We start from the raw sequence: 13,819 nt of genomic DNA, 5'->3' as shown, positions 1-13,819 counted from the left end.
CACGGGATGGAGATTCAGGACTTCAACGGACCTTTGTGGGTGGCCACCACCGGAGCCGTAGTAGAAGGTGACCGATCCCTGGGAACTCCAACGGGGTGGGCTTGGATGTGAGGGAGGGAGAGGAAGGATCAGCATAGAGTGTACCCGCGGGGGACCTGGGGCTCAACCCAGCTGCGCTTTTCCACCTCTTTGCGATCCAACATCAGTCAAGGGCTGCCTTGACCCTCCATTGACTCTCCTACACTTCTGGCTCGGTTTGCTCCGTGTCCTGGCCCCATAGGGTCCCGGAGCCAGTAAAAAGTCCTCAAGACAAGAGTCTCCAGTGCTTGTGGTAAGCAGCTCTCAGTGTGTAGAGATGAGGGCCGCGGGGAGGAGGAGGAGCCAGCTGTGTTGGCCACAAACCCCAACAACTTGTCTAATTCTATGCAGTGAAAATCAGAACGAAAATATGAGAAATCTGACCCACTTCAGTGCCACCCGAGGTCTTTAATCCTTACCTATCAACTCAAAATGCTAGATGTGGACACTCACAAGGAAGCCGGAAAATTCCGACACAGGAAGGTCCTGCTACACAAGCGAGCACACCGCATCCTGCAGGGGAGGCCCCCTCGGTGTTAGCTGGCTTATGGGCTGTTTCTACCACCTCACCCTCTTCCTTTTGGGTTGAAAGAAGCCAAAGCCCCAAGTCAAGAGTTGGAAATCGCACCCCAGCCCTGCCACCTGCCTTATCTGACCCTTCGCACAGACATGTAGTCAGCATCTCCCTTCCTGGCGCACGAGACAGAAAACGGTCGCGGTCTCGGCACATCTTCCTTTCAGCCGCGGCCGATCCTTCTGCCGACGGATCCGATCCGACTCCTGGCTCTCACGCTGACAAACCCCAAGGTGCTGGAATGACCGTGTAACGCGCTTCCTTCAAAAGTGATTAGCGCAACGTACTCACCAGGGGAAGGCGACAAGAAGGAAGAGAGAGGAAAATCTGAGTATCTTTGGCACTTCCCCGGAGACACAATTAGGGCATCTTGGCAATCGTCCATTTTTAGCTCTGTTGTAATTCTCAGCAGCAAGTAGCACTACTAAGAAGGAAGGAACAGGTATGAATTCATAAACAGACTCACCAAGTAATAGTAAGAAATAGAACGAAATCAGCTTGGGGGAGGGAAAGCAGAAATCATCCCACGGATTGGTGAGTCCCACCATAATGGTGCCATCTGGCTGTTGGGCTTCAGGGAGGTCCGCCTGCTGACCTATAGCCTGGGCAGGCTGCCGGTCTCTGGTGCCAGGGCCATACGGGACCGTCCTCTTCTGGGGGAAGCCTTCCCAAACAGGTGCAGCCCAGAGCGCCTCTCTGTTCTCAGAACTCTGGTATCTGTCAATTACAGGTGTATTGGATCCTTTCTAAATATTCCCAATGAGACTATGAACGTGAGGGTAGAGACCCAAGCCCTCCCCCACATGTCTAGAATCGAGTCCTGATTTCAATAAGGTTACTTAAGAAATCGTTGCTACTTTCATTGAGATGTATTTCCTTCTTGCAGAAAAGACACCCATCAGCCCCCTGAGTGGACACTTGTAGATCAAGATCACGAGCCTCAGGTCATTCAGAGCGGAGCGATCAGAGATGGGGGAGGAAGGGCAGTGGGGTCCTCTACAGTCTCAGGGTCACTGAGGGTCGGGAACCCTGCGGTGACTCGGTGAGGGTGATCGTGGTGACGGTGTTGGGAGCTAGACCTTGTTGGAATTCGGTGTCTTCACTGGTCTCATTGGGACTTTACTGAGGGTAACTGCTTTGCCTTCGTGTTCTAGTTCTTCTTGATGTAATGAAGGTTCGACAGAGAAATCCTAAGTGACTCTTATTTAGGCCACAGAGAGAAGCTTGGGGTGTGTGTGCACGGGAGCCTCTTCCACCAGGCAGTGTCTCAGGGAGGGGGAGGCTCATTCACTCATCCAGCAAAGGGTCACGTATGGCACTGGACACCGTGCAGGGAAGGGGGCTCTTGTGGGTGGAGATGGTATAACTACGATTCAACAGAGCGACGTGAGGGGTAAGAAGTTCCAAGAAAGTTCTTGGGAGCACTGGGCCGGTGTGCAAGTGTCTGAAGCACAAAGACTTTGAGTTGACTCCCTCCCTCTCGGGATTTCCACCCGAAGTGTAGGAACCGGAGAATCCTCGGGAACCAGTGAGTGTCCGGCCAGGGTTCCTTGTCCTTGCCTTCCTCGGTTCACACACATGTGTCCATTTACATCATAGTCCAATACGTTGTCTTTGCTGCTTTATACACGCTGTGTCGTTGATCAAAGGGTGTGGTGGGCAGGCACCGTGGGCATCGCGTGTAAAACTCGCTGCACCATGACAAGGAGAACTCCCCGAAGCGGCAGCAAACGTGGCAATGCCCGGGTGGCCTCACACGACTCTTCTCTTCCTCGGAGGGGACAGCGGTATGCAGGGACTTTGGTTCTGGCGTCCAGGAAACACAGGTTCAGGGCTGGGCTGGGGCCAGGCCCTGGAGAGCCAGCTGCGCGGCTCGGGCTGTGGGCTCCTGGCTCAGACTCCGCCTCAGGTGCTCACCAGCTTTGTGACAGGCCCAACTGGCTCTCAGCCCTCGGTCTCTCTACCCTTTTAGGTTGTTGGGGGGATTAAAGGAGCAAACACGGACGTGGGGAGGGTTGACTACTGTGACTAGTTACCATCCTCTTTCTCCTCCCCAAGACCATGTGACCGATTCTGTCCCGACTCCTTCCAGCGGGAGGGATTTTAGGCAGGTCAAGAGAGAGGGGAGAATCCCACCCCGGCCAGCCTGAGTCCAAGCTGATTTTATTTACTTATTTTTTATTGATTTGAGTGAGAGCAAGCAGGAGTCAGGGAAGAGGCAGAGGGACAAGCAGACCCCCCACTGAGCACAGAGCCCAACTCGGAGCTTGATCCCAAGATCCTGAGATCATGACCTGAGCCAAAACCAAGAGTTGGTTGCTTAACCGACAGAGCCCCCCTGGTGCCCCAAGTCCAAGCTGGTTTTAAAATGAGGACTGGTTAGGGGCGCCTGGGTGGCTCAGTGGGTTAGGCCGCTGCCTTCGGCTCGGGTCATGATCTCGGGGTCCTGGGATCGAGTCCCACATCAGGCTCTCTGCTCAGCGGGGAGCCTGCTTCCTCCTCTCTCTCTCTCTGCCTGCCTCTCCGACTACTTGTGATTTCTCTCTGTCAAATAAATAAATAAAATCTTTTAAAAAAAAAATAAATAAATAAAATGAGGACTGGTTAATACTTTCCCAGCACGCTTTGGAGGAGGTATGTGGGACTATTCCTTCCTTTATCTGGAAAACAGCGAAGTCGGGAGCTTGGCTGTCATCCGCCTTCAGTGGGAGGAGCGGCCCGCAGGGTGGGGCGGGGAGAGGGAAGCTCAGGAAAGCGCTCGGTGTTCTTCGCGTGCGATTAAGAGGCCCACCGAGGACGGCTTTCCCGCCTTCTCTTCCTGGCGCCTTTTGCCCTCCCGCAGCCTGTGGCTGACCCGTGCACCAGAGCTCAGCTGGCAGGGTCTGGCTTTAAAGGAGGGAGAGGTGACTGGATTTTTCTGGCAAGTTTGAGCTCTGATTGGCTCAGATGGGAAAGCAAGCGACGGAAAGGAAAGAAAAAAGGAGGGAAATTTGGTGGTGGTGTGAATGCGGAACAACATTTTGAAATAAAATCTGAACCCCTGCTCTGGTCCCAAAGGAAAGCAAAAATGGCCTGTGAAAGTCAAGTGCATTTTTTTCTCTACTAAAGATTGCCATACATTCAACTTGCTAAGATGGTTAAAGAAACAAATATTCAGTAATACTTGTTAAAGAGAGTAAAGCACACTGTGTTCGTGCATAGGGCCCACTGCGATGGGCTTCTGCCGCGCTGGAGGGAGACGGGGCTCAACTTGGAATACAGCACGGGTAAGTGGGGGCTTCTGGCCGAGGAGCAGGTGGGGCTCAGTGGGTGCAAAATTATCGAGGGAACATCAGGGGTGGCAGGGGTGGTGGTGGAGCTAAACCAACCTGATGGGGTTCTTTGCTGAAGGTAGGTGGTTGTGACCAGACCTCACCTTGGGGGAGGGGTGCTGGAGGATGAGAACGAGCAGATCCCAAGGGTGATCAGATGTGTGGGGGTGGGGACTCCAGTTAAATCGACTTAGCCGGGTGCTTGCTTAAAACCAGGCTTTATAAAGAAGCGCACCTACAGGCAGGCCTCGGAGAAGTTCCGGGAGGCTGACTAAAAGCATGTTTGTCACCACAAAATGTTTTCTTTTAAAGCAATGTAACATGGAGACCTTAAGAGGCAAACTATATGCTACAACTAAGTTACCCACAAGTGATTCAAGAAAGATAAACTCGTTTCAAAAGCATCTTGAACTAAGTTTATTCAGAGGTATAGTATTACATTGTGTGCTACTTATTTTTTTTTAATTTTAACTTTTTGAGGGGGGAGGGGCAGAGGGAGAGGGAGAGAATCTCAAGCCGACTACTCCATGCGGAGCCCCACATAGGAGTCAGAATCATGAGCCTGAGATTATGACCTGAGCCGAAATCAAGAGTCAGACAATCGGCCAACTGAGCCATTCAGGCACCCCTAAAAATTTTAACTTTCAAATGAGAAAATATAAAAGAATGCATAGAAATAGGAAAGACACAAAAGAACCAGTACTGTATGATTCCACTTAGGTAGGTACTTAATACAGGTTACCACGGGCTAGGGAGAGCAGAAATGGGAAGTCATTGTTTAACGATACAGAGTTTCTGTTTGGGGTGATGAAAAGTTCTGAAAATGGATAAAATGATCAATTTTATGTTTTATACATTTTAACGCAATTTAAAAAATCAATTTAAAAAAGATTGTGTAAGGGGCGCCTGGGTGGCTCAGTGGGTTAAAGCCTCTGCCTTCAGCTCAGGTCATGATCCCAGGGTCCTGGGATCCAGCCCCACATCGGGCTCTCAGCTCAGCAGGGAGCCTGCTTCCTCCTCTCTCTCTGCCTGCCTCTCTGCCTACCTGTGATCTCTGTCTGTCAAATAAATAAATAAATAAATAATCTTTAAAAAAAAAAAAAAAGAATGTGTAAGTCCGACTGCAAACCCAGCCCTGTTGAACCACCATGCCAGCCTGCTCCCTTAGAGTTGTGCAGTGCACAACCTGTACAATGCAGCCCTGTCCCAACACTCTATTTCCTGACAAAAAGATAACAATACAGGGGCTAGAAGCAAAAAAAAAAAAAAAAAAAAAAAAAAAAAAAATAACAGTACCTGTATTTGCGTATTATGTTTCTTTAAGGTAATGCACAAACATTCCCTCTCAGTTGATTTTCTGTTCAAAAAAGGGAAACAAAGACAGAGAAAAAGATCATCAGTGCACCAAAACCACAAAAGTGACACTCAGAGAGAGAGAACAGCGGGGTGGGGGGTGGTGGGGAGCGAGTCAGGGAGTCTTCAAGCAGAGGTGAGGGAAAGGGGTGGCTGGATACAGCAGGTTGTGTTTTGGAAGCGGAGTCAATCGGAACTCCTCTGTTGCAATGTGGGATTTGAGAGAAAAGGAAGAATCAGAGATGATCTCAGCCCATGGGGGTGCCATTCAGAGAGACGGGGTGCTGGAGGTCCACAGCTGGGTGTCGGCAGGATGTCGTCTGAGATGCATTCAGACATCCACACGGGAATGATGAGAAGGAAGTTAGACGTAGAGTCTGGGGCTCATGAGAAAGATCAGGACAGAAGATGCATTTTGAGTTCAAGTTGAAGTTTCAAGAACACACGAGAACCCTTGGAGAGTGTAGACAAGAAAAGAGGAAAAAGTAGACAAGAGAGACCTGGAGAACGCCAACACTTAGAGGTCTGGGAGGAGCTGAGAAGGGGCACCCTCTGAGGCAGATGGAAATCGAGACAAATCCCGAGTATCACAGCACACTACGGAAGGGTGTATTTCTTTTATTTTTTCTTCTTTTGAAGTTTCACTTATTTAAGTAATCTTTGCACCCAGCATGGGGCTCAAACTCATCTGTAATCGAGAGTCACATGCTTTTCTGACTGAGCCAGCCAGGCGCCCCCAGAATTAAGTATTTTGAGGACAGAGTGGTGGGCCGTGGCACAGGATACTGAGCCTTGCAGCTTTGGGCGGTGGGAATGAAGTAGTTCTCATTTAATTGTAGCTATGTTCTCCATAAAACACGAGGCAGTTCTCAGCTGAGTACTGAGTTATCTCCATAATGCTACCATTATGCAGATAACTGCGGAGAGACCTAGGGCACTGCAGAGACACCGTTAGCCGAGAGGCAACGGCTGCAGGAGAGAGACCAGGAAGGGAGGGTCAACGGTGAACTCAGGCTTCCGGGCTTCGAGCTTGGAAGTCTGAGACACCTGTTAGGCATCCAAATCCCGATGCTGCGTACAGGACCGGGGTTCAGGGGAGAGGTTCAGGCTGAAGATTAAAATCTCCCACCATCTTCTCCGTGAGCCTTTTGTTAAGACAGCCCACACAGACGCCCAAATTAAAACAAATCCTTTGTGCCCCAGTTTGGGATGCAGAAAATAACTATAACTAAAAACCAAGGAGGACTGAAACAGAGGCCAGCTCTCAGCGGAGGCAGGGGGTGGGCAGGGGGATTGCCAAGGGTGAGCAGCAGCGCGCCGATGGAAGAGATGCGGGAAGGAAACTGAGCGAACCGCCCTCGCCGAGAAGATGAGGAGGACACTAAGCCAGGACTGCCCCACAAAAGTGACAGCCAGACGCGTGGCATCCTGGCCGGTCATTTTCCTGAGACGTGGTTTAGGAGCAGGAGCCCATGCGTGATGTGGTCACGGGAGCACCGTCTGCAGAGGGATTTCCTGGGCTTGCATTCCAGACCGCCGTTTCCTTCAGCCTCAGCCAGCAGTTCAAGGTCTCTGCACCTCCATCCCTGTATCTGTTAAAATAGACGCGCGCAGCTGCCCACTCCCTGGGGTTCCTGTGCGGGACGAAATGCTCCGACCGCCTGGCCCCGAGTCCGTGCTGCACAAGGGTGAGCTCTGGTCATGGGGCTTTGTCTCCCCGACTTCTCTGTGAGCCCATGAGAACCTCAGACCCACTCCCACTTGCATCACGGCTCATAGTACGGCGGGAGGGTGGTGTGCCGAGCTCACCAAAAGGGCTCCCGGGCTCCCTCCCATGGCTCCGAGGAAGGGGGCGGTACTACTCACTCGCCCTGCACCTGCGCGCATCCTTCCCTCCCTCCCTCCTGCTCTCCTGGGCTAAGCATCCCCCTGGTGCGCTGGGGTCCGGCCCCCATCTTCTCAAGGGCTGCATTCCATTCACCGCCCCTTCTTCACCCTCAGCCTCCCCTTAGACCTCCTCCACTTTGAAAAACAAAAACAACAACAAAAGCCCTCCACTCCTGCACGTGCTGCCCCTGCAGCAATTTCCCAGTCTCTACACATCTGTTCTCGGCCCAACCTCTGTGACGTCTCCAGTAGCTCTCGCTTTCTGCAGCTTCTCTGCTGCTCATCTCTCAATGCACTGCAAAGTGCCACAGTCAACCCTCCCTTTTCCAAAATGGTTTTCTTTCTTTTCTTCTTCTTCTTCTTCTTCTTTTTTAAGCATCACCCAGGGCCCATTATTTTGCTAGATCCAACCGATGTATAATTGTCATCTAAGGTAATCCTTCTGCACACTCAAGACCCCCAACCACGCCCTATGTTGGAACACTGGACGCCTTCTAGCTTTCTGCCCACATCCCAGGCTGGCAGCCCTCAGTCTCCCTAGCTGGCTCACCAAGGATTCTTAGCGCCATCGGAGCTCCTCAAGAACGTGCCTTATGACCGCGAATCCCAACCCGAGGCAACTCAACCCTTTCAAGGCTTCGGTTACTCCTCAGACACCTAGGACTCCCAGCTCCAACCTCCTCTTTGAACCGCAGACCCACGCGGGTCTGTCAGAGGTACCGCACAGCAGTATGTTCAAAACGGAACTCACTGCCTCCACTCCCTCCCCAGACCCAGGCCTCCTCTGATGTTGCCTTTAGCAAAAACAGAGAACTGGGGGTCATTCTTGACTTTCCTGTCTGGCAACCCTCGCATTTTACCGATTCTACCTCCTCAGAATAGATTAAATGTCTGCCGAATCCACTCGCTTCCCTCCACTGTCCTTGCTGGGGGAAGGAGGCCCTGTCCACAGGACTCCACCGGGACCCCGAGGTCATGACCTGAGCCCAAATCAAGAGTTGGGCTCAACCAACTGAGCCACCCAGGTGCCCCACCTTTGCCAATTTTAATCTGTATCCTTTCTTGGTAACAAACTGTGACCATGAGCACAGGCACTTTTCTGAGTTCTGTGACTCCTTTGAGCAAATTTTGAACCCGAGAGTAGTCCTGGGGACCTCCAGCACATCAACGAGGGGTCAAATGCTAAGAATCACAATCATAGTCTTGGATATAAAAGAAAGGAAAGAAATGCGAGTAATCTCAGTTTCTGGTAAGACTAGATCTATATCCCCAAACCCTAGGCCATGCTGATAATTGTCTTTGGGCTGGGCTGGGGGAGATGGAAGGAGTAGGGGAGAGTAGAAGCTACCGGAAAGTGACATCACACCTTGAGTATGAGAACTTTAGAGCTGAAAGACACCTTGGAGAGAGTGCCTTGTTCCAAGTCCCTCCTGCGGCAGAGGAGGCGACGGAAGGACGTCCGGGGACATGAAATGAATTGACCCAGGTCACGAGACTGGGTTCCAATACGTCCAATGCTGACTGAACATCAGGTGCCAGGCGCCCGGCCAGGTTTGAAGGAATGAGTTCCCTGGGTTCAAACAATGTTTGTAAGAGGCCTGTAGAGGGGTGGGTGGTCGGCAAAGACCGGAGGACACCACCAGTCTTGGGCCACTGGGTGAGTGCTGAATGAGGGAAGACGGTCCCCATGCGAAAGGGGTGGTTCTCAGAGCTTGGCTGCTGCCGGCCTGCAGCGCCCCCACACTGTGCAAAGCAGAGAGGAAGGGGCTGTGCTCTCCGTTACTGTCGGATGGGAGCTGGCTGTGCAGGAGATGACACACATCCCCTGTGTCATGGGAAGGACACTCCATGGGAGAGACATCTGACTCTGGAAGCTGCCTCAGGGGCCCAGATCTCCCTTCCGGGGCCAGGTCTCCCAGACAGGGCATCTAGTAGCCCCCTCTCTTTCATAATGAACTAAATTTCCCCTACCCCCCCCCAACACATGCAAACCTCAGAATCAGAAATAACGTGCCCTGAAAGGTCTGCAAAAGCATTTTGTAAACTTTTTGGAAATTACCTCCATTTGGAAGGGAGCCTCAAGTACTTCCCGAGAAGGTGGGATTCTAGGGTAATTCGAGAAAAATTTTTCAGTAACGGCTTCCCCCAATTTTCTTCTGAGCAAGGAAGATGGAAGACAGAAATTAGCATCTATGAAGTGTGCAAAAATGCCTAGGCACATGCTAGATCCTTTGGTCTCAATGACAGGCAACTTGGCAGCACTTGGGAGATGGACAGCAGCGTCCTCATTTAACAGATGGAAATTAATCATCATCATCACCATAATCAGGGACTCAGGAAGATCAAGTAACTTCACTGCTGGGTAATAATGACCCTGGAATTGAGCTAGCTCGGTCAGACTAAGAGCACTGGGACTTTTCCTCCGAGAGAAAATTTTTTTGGCCCCAGCTTACAGACCAGCTCTGGTTAATGAACGCTGTGTCGCAGGAAGACCTGGCTAAGGCCTCAACAAGGGGGCAAAGATTTCATTAATCACTCCCACCTCCTCTGCCCAAGGCTTCACGAAGCACATGGTTTGATATGAAATCGGTGCTTCTGCCTGGAATTACTCCACGTGAATGCGGGAAAAGCAAGGCCAGTTCAGCCGCCTGCTATAATACAGCCCTCAATTTCTCCTGCCCCTCCAACTTAATGTCCTCATTAAGAAAGAAGGCCACGGGATTCTTCTCCAACGTGAGTTTAGCGTCAACAGTAGCGGAGGCGTTGGGTAGCTGAGGCTCCTGCCGACACTGTACTTAAAATAACAGCACGAAGTCCCAGCTGCTGAAACAGAGACACTCAACTACGGTGGCTTACTTCTTTCCTGGTCACCAAACAGTCCCAAGGGCCAGGATGGTGACCCGGTCCCTTTCCCGCTCATTGCCATGCGGACCCCGAGGGCGCGGTCTTCGTCCCAGGGTAAAACGGCGGTGGTGAGCACGCTCATGCTGCAGCTCGCAAGAAGGGCAAGGAGCCCCATTCTGGGACCAGAGCTCACCTTCCATGTCGGGAATAACCTAGAAGTTGTACCACAGTGTCTGAACATGTCCCAGCACGTGGCCACCAGGCCGTCCCAGCAACAAAGGAGATGGGAAGTGTCATTTCCCACCAAGCTCCACAGCATGTTGATTCCTGCGGAGGATGCAGAGAGCGGATCCTGGGGGCCAGGTGGCACCCTCAGCCATGGTCATGGTCACAGCCTGAACCTCTGCTTTGCTTTATAGGTAACAAGTGCTTTTGCACCTACTGCTTCATTCCACCCAGCGACAAGCCTTTGAGTAATAACATTTCTCTCATGTCATGTGTGAGAAAATGCGGCCACAGGGGTGAAGGGGCTGGGCCAGGGCCCAACCACGGAGTATTAAACGCAGGGCGAGCACGACCCCAGTGGTGATAAAACACGGGGAGAGTCAAAAAGAAAAAAACCTGTTCCATCTGCTCCAGCCACTTATTAAAGCAATTAATAAGAAGGAAGGAACCGAGAAAACGGGAGAAACAGGGCAGGTCCTTGACCACAGAGGCTTTGTGGCAGTCGGGGAATTCAACAGGGATCGCAGGACAGTGCGGTCAAGGCAGGCAGGGCACAGTGACAGCAACGGACAGAGAAGGGGCCTTAAGACACAGAGAAGACAGTGATGACTCCCGGGGTGGGGCAGGGTGCGATGAAAGGTAAATGCTAGAAGTCTAGAAGTCTCTAGCGGAAAGTGGACGACCTGAGAACCTGGCCAGCATTCATGCTCCCACAACCAGGAAACGAGAGTTCACATCCCACAGGACAAGTCTTGGCCATGGGACATGGAGTGCCAGCACACAAGTGCTCGCTCTCTGTCCAGACTTGTACCGTCTGAAGTCCACTCTACATGCTGCTGGGAGGTACAGGGGGCCAAGCCTGTGATGGTTAGTTTTACATGCCAATGTGGAGGGTGTTTTGGATGAGATTAACGTTAGAACAGTGAACTTTAAGTAAAGAAGAATCCCGTCCATAACATGGGTGGGCCTCATCCAATCAGTTGGAGGTCCAAATAGAGCAAAGACTGACCTCTTGGAGCAAGAAGGAATTCTCCAGCAAACTGCCTTTGGACTTCGCTCTCAAGTCTTGAGTCTGCCAGCCCACACTGTAGATTTTGGACTTCCTCGCTTCCATAATCATGAGCCAATTACTTAAAATCAATCTCTTCTGCTTACTTCTCTGGAGAACTGAGTAATACAGGGACACAGTGATCAACATGAGAATGACACTTGTACTGGCTCTCCTCCTTTCCCGCTGCACTCTCCCAGTCTGTAGAATCCCTCAGTTTCAAAATAAACCAGGAAGACCTGTGCACACCCTTATCTCTAACTTGCCTTCTGGGTGTTCCCCACCCAGTCCGCATATGGCAATCAGTATACAGGGGCACTGATGGTTCATGGGGAGTCTGGCCTTGCTCCCACTGTGCAAGGGAAGACTCTGGGCGGCTCCATGGGGCCTGAAGTGCTCACAGGTGCAAGCCAGGTCTCCACGAGGGAGAAGCAGGAGCCATGGGTGGGACCACCAGCATGCGCTGGGTCACCTTGGAGTGACCAAGGGGAATGAGAACATCACCATGGTGAGGGCAGCCAGTTTTTGGAAAATGTGATTGATTGCATGATGCTCCCCATCTGGTTCGAAGTCTCTGCGGTATTCTGGTCCTCCTGGTGCCTCGGTTTCTGGTGAAGTGAAGACCAGAGTAGCTGAGGGTCTCATTGGAGCAAGCCAAGAAAGACTCTGAAATTCAGAACGACTAAAGGAGGGAGGAGTTAACCAGAGCTACTCCTTGAGAGAGAGGGTATCACGGGAAGAGGCATGAGCCAAGGCAAAGCACCTGGCTAAGCAGCTGGGAGAGAAAGATGGAGTGATAAAGAAGCAGGACACATTCTGCAGAGAGCAGCTGGCTGGACAGAAGGACAGGAGCTCAGAATTCCAGTCACCACTGAACAGTGTCAGAAAGCTGCTAGGGAGGGGAGAGCAACGTTGACCTGATGTGCATTTCACCCTGTCTGTGCTGTTCTGCAGACCCATTCTCCAGCGTTCCCGCCAGAACACCCAGCAGATGCTCAGCGGCTGTGTTGGCCAACCAGTAAGTGCGCCGTGTCCATCAGGCCACACCGAGCGTGCTTGAGCAGGGAGCGTCAACTTCTAGAGCAAGCAAAACCCCTCGAAGGTAATTCTGGAGGCAGAACACTTTTGTTTCCTAGGAAGAAAGGGACCTTTTTAAAGAGAAGATGAGGGGCACCTGGGTGGCTCAGTGGGTTAAGCCGCTGCCTTCGGCTCAGGTTGTGATCTCAAGGTCCTGCGATCAAGCCCTGAATTGGGCTCTCTGTTCAGCGGGGAACCTGCTTCTCTTTCTCGCTCTCTCTGTCTGCCTGCCTCTCTGCCTACTTGTGATCTCTGTCAAATAAATAAAATCTTAAAAATAAAAAATTAAAAAAAGAAAAAAGAGACGATGATAAGAGAGAGGCACCAGGGAGCAGATCCAGCAGGGGCGTATCCCAGTTTGATGAGTTGTAGTTTGAAAAGCCGAGCCCCACATCCATTATTGGCGAGCAAGGACACACTGCAGTGTTAGTCAACCCGCTCATGACAACAGGAAGGCAGAGGCAGCCCTCTCTGCCTTTTTAACTTCCTATTCAACCTTCTCTTCTTACCGAGTCCATGTTTGGGGGGTGAATCCTCACTCCAGCAAAGCTGGGGTTCGAGATGAATGGCTAGTGAGGGGGGCGGACCTCGATCTCAGCCCAGCGGTACTAGATAGAGCTCTCTAGGCTGTGGTGTATTGGCTTCCTCTCTCTTTTTTCTCCTTCACTGTCTAAGGAGTCACTTCAGTTTAACTGAGGCTGATCATGCAAGCAAGGAGACCAGAAGGAGAGGGAAGCGTACCTCTTTTACTGGAGTAGCATTTATGATTATAAGTGGAATAAGGCACTTGTTTTAACAACATGAAGGCTGTCTCGGCTTATACAACCTCTTCTCTACTGTGAGTACTGACATCTTTACTTCACTCATGATCAGTGTTTTCCAGTGGAGAAACGAGAGAGTCTTATGTGTTTTCTGTTTTCAAGTATCGGGAGGCCCAGAACACTGGCCAGGATGCTAGAACACAGCAGAATAAATGCTGCTGCAAACCTGCTTCCCCAGCAGGACTGCACTTCTCTCTACCAGAGAGCCATAGCCTTTTGTACCCCCACGTCGCTTAGCATATGGGAAGTTCCTAAAAACGCTGACTGGATCGGATATTTTATTTTATTTTATTTAAGATTTTATTTATGAATTTGACAGAGAGAGAGAGATCACAAGTAGGCAGAGAGGCAGGCAGACAGAGAGGGGGAAGCAGGCTCCCTGCTGAGCTGACAACCTGATGTGGGGCTTGATCCCAGGACCCTGAGATCATGACCTGAGCCAAAGGCAGCAGCTTAACCCACTGAGCCACCTAGGTGCCCCTGGATATTTTATTTTAAAATCTGCCTATGTATTATCATGATATAGATACAGTTTGTTATTTTTCAAATGATATATTATTTGGTGACTTCAGATACAAAGGATTTGGCTAAGAACTAGGCT

At 51.1% G+C, this 13,819-nt stretch overlaps 1 long non-coding RNA gene across 2 annotated transcripts in view; it reads right to left on the bottom strand.

Annotated features, from left to right (window-relative positions):
* The window catches only part of LOC101678833, a 29,348-nt gene extending 16,846 nt beyond the window's left edge, over nt 1-12,502 (bottom strand). For both annotated transcript variants that reach the window (XR_001176286.2, XR_006607777.1), the window contains exon 1: nt 5,260-12,502. This is a non-coding gene — a long non-coding RNA (uncharacterized LOC101678833). The remainder of the gene's footprint in view (nt 1-5,259) is intronic.
* Between the last annotated feature and the right edge of the window lie 1,317 nt (nt 12,503-13,819).

This window comes from Mustela putorius, unplaced genomic scaffold, assembly GCF_011764305.1.
Source record: "Mustela putorius furo isolate JIRA1106 unplaced genomic scaffold, ASM1176430v1.1 tig00000738_pilon_pilon_pilon, whole genome shotgun sequence".
NCBI lineage: Eukaryota > Metazoa > Chordata > Mammalia > Carnivora > Mustelidae > Mustela > Mustela putorius.
This window is presented reverse-complemented; position numbering and strand designations above follow the sequence as displayed.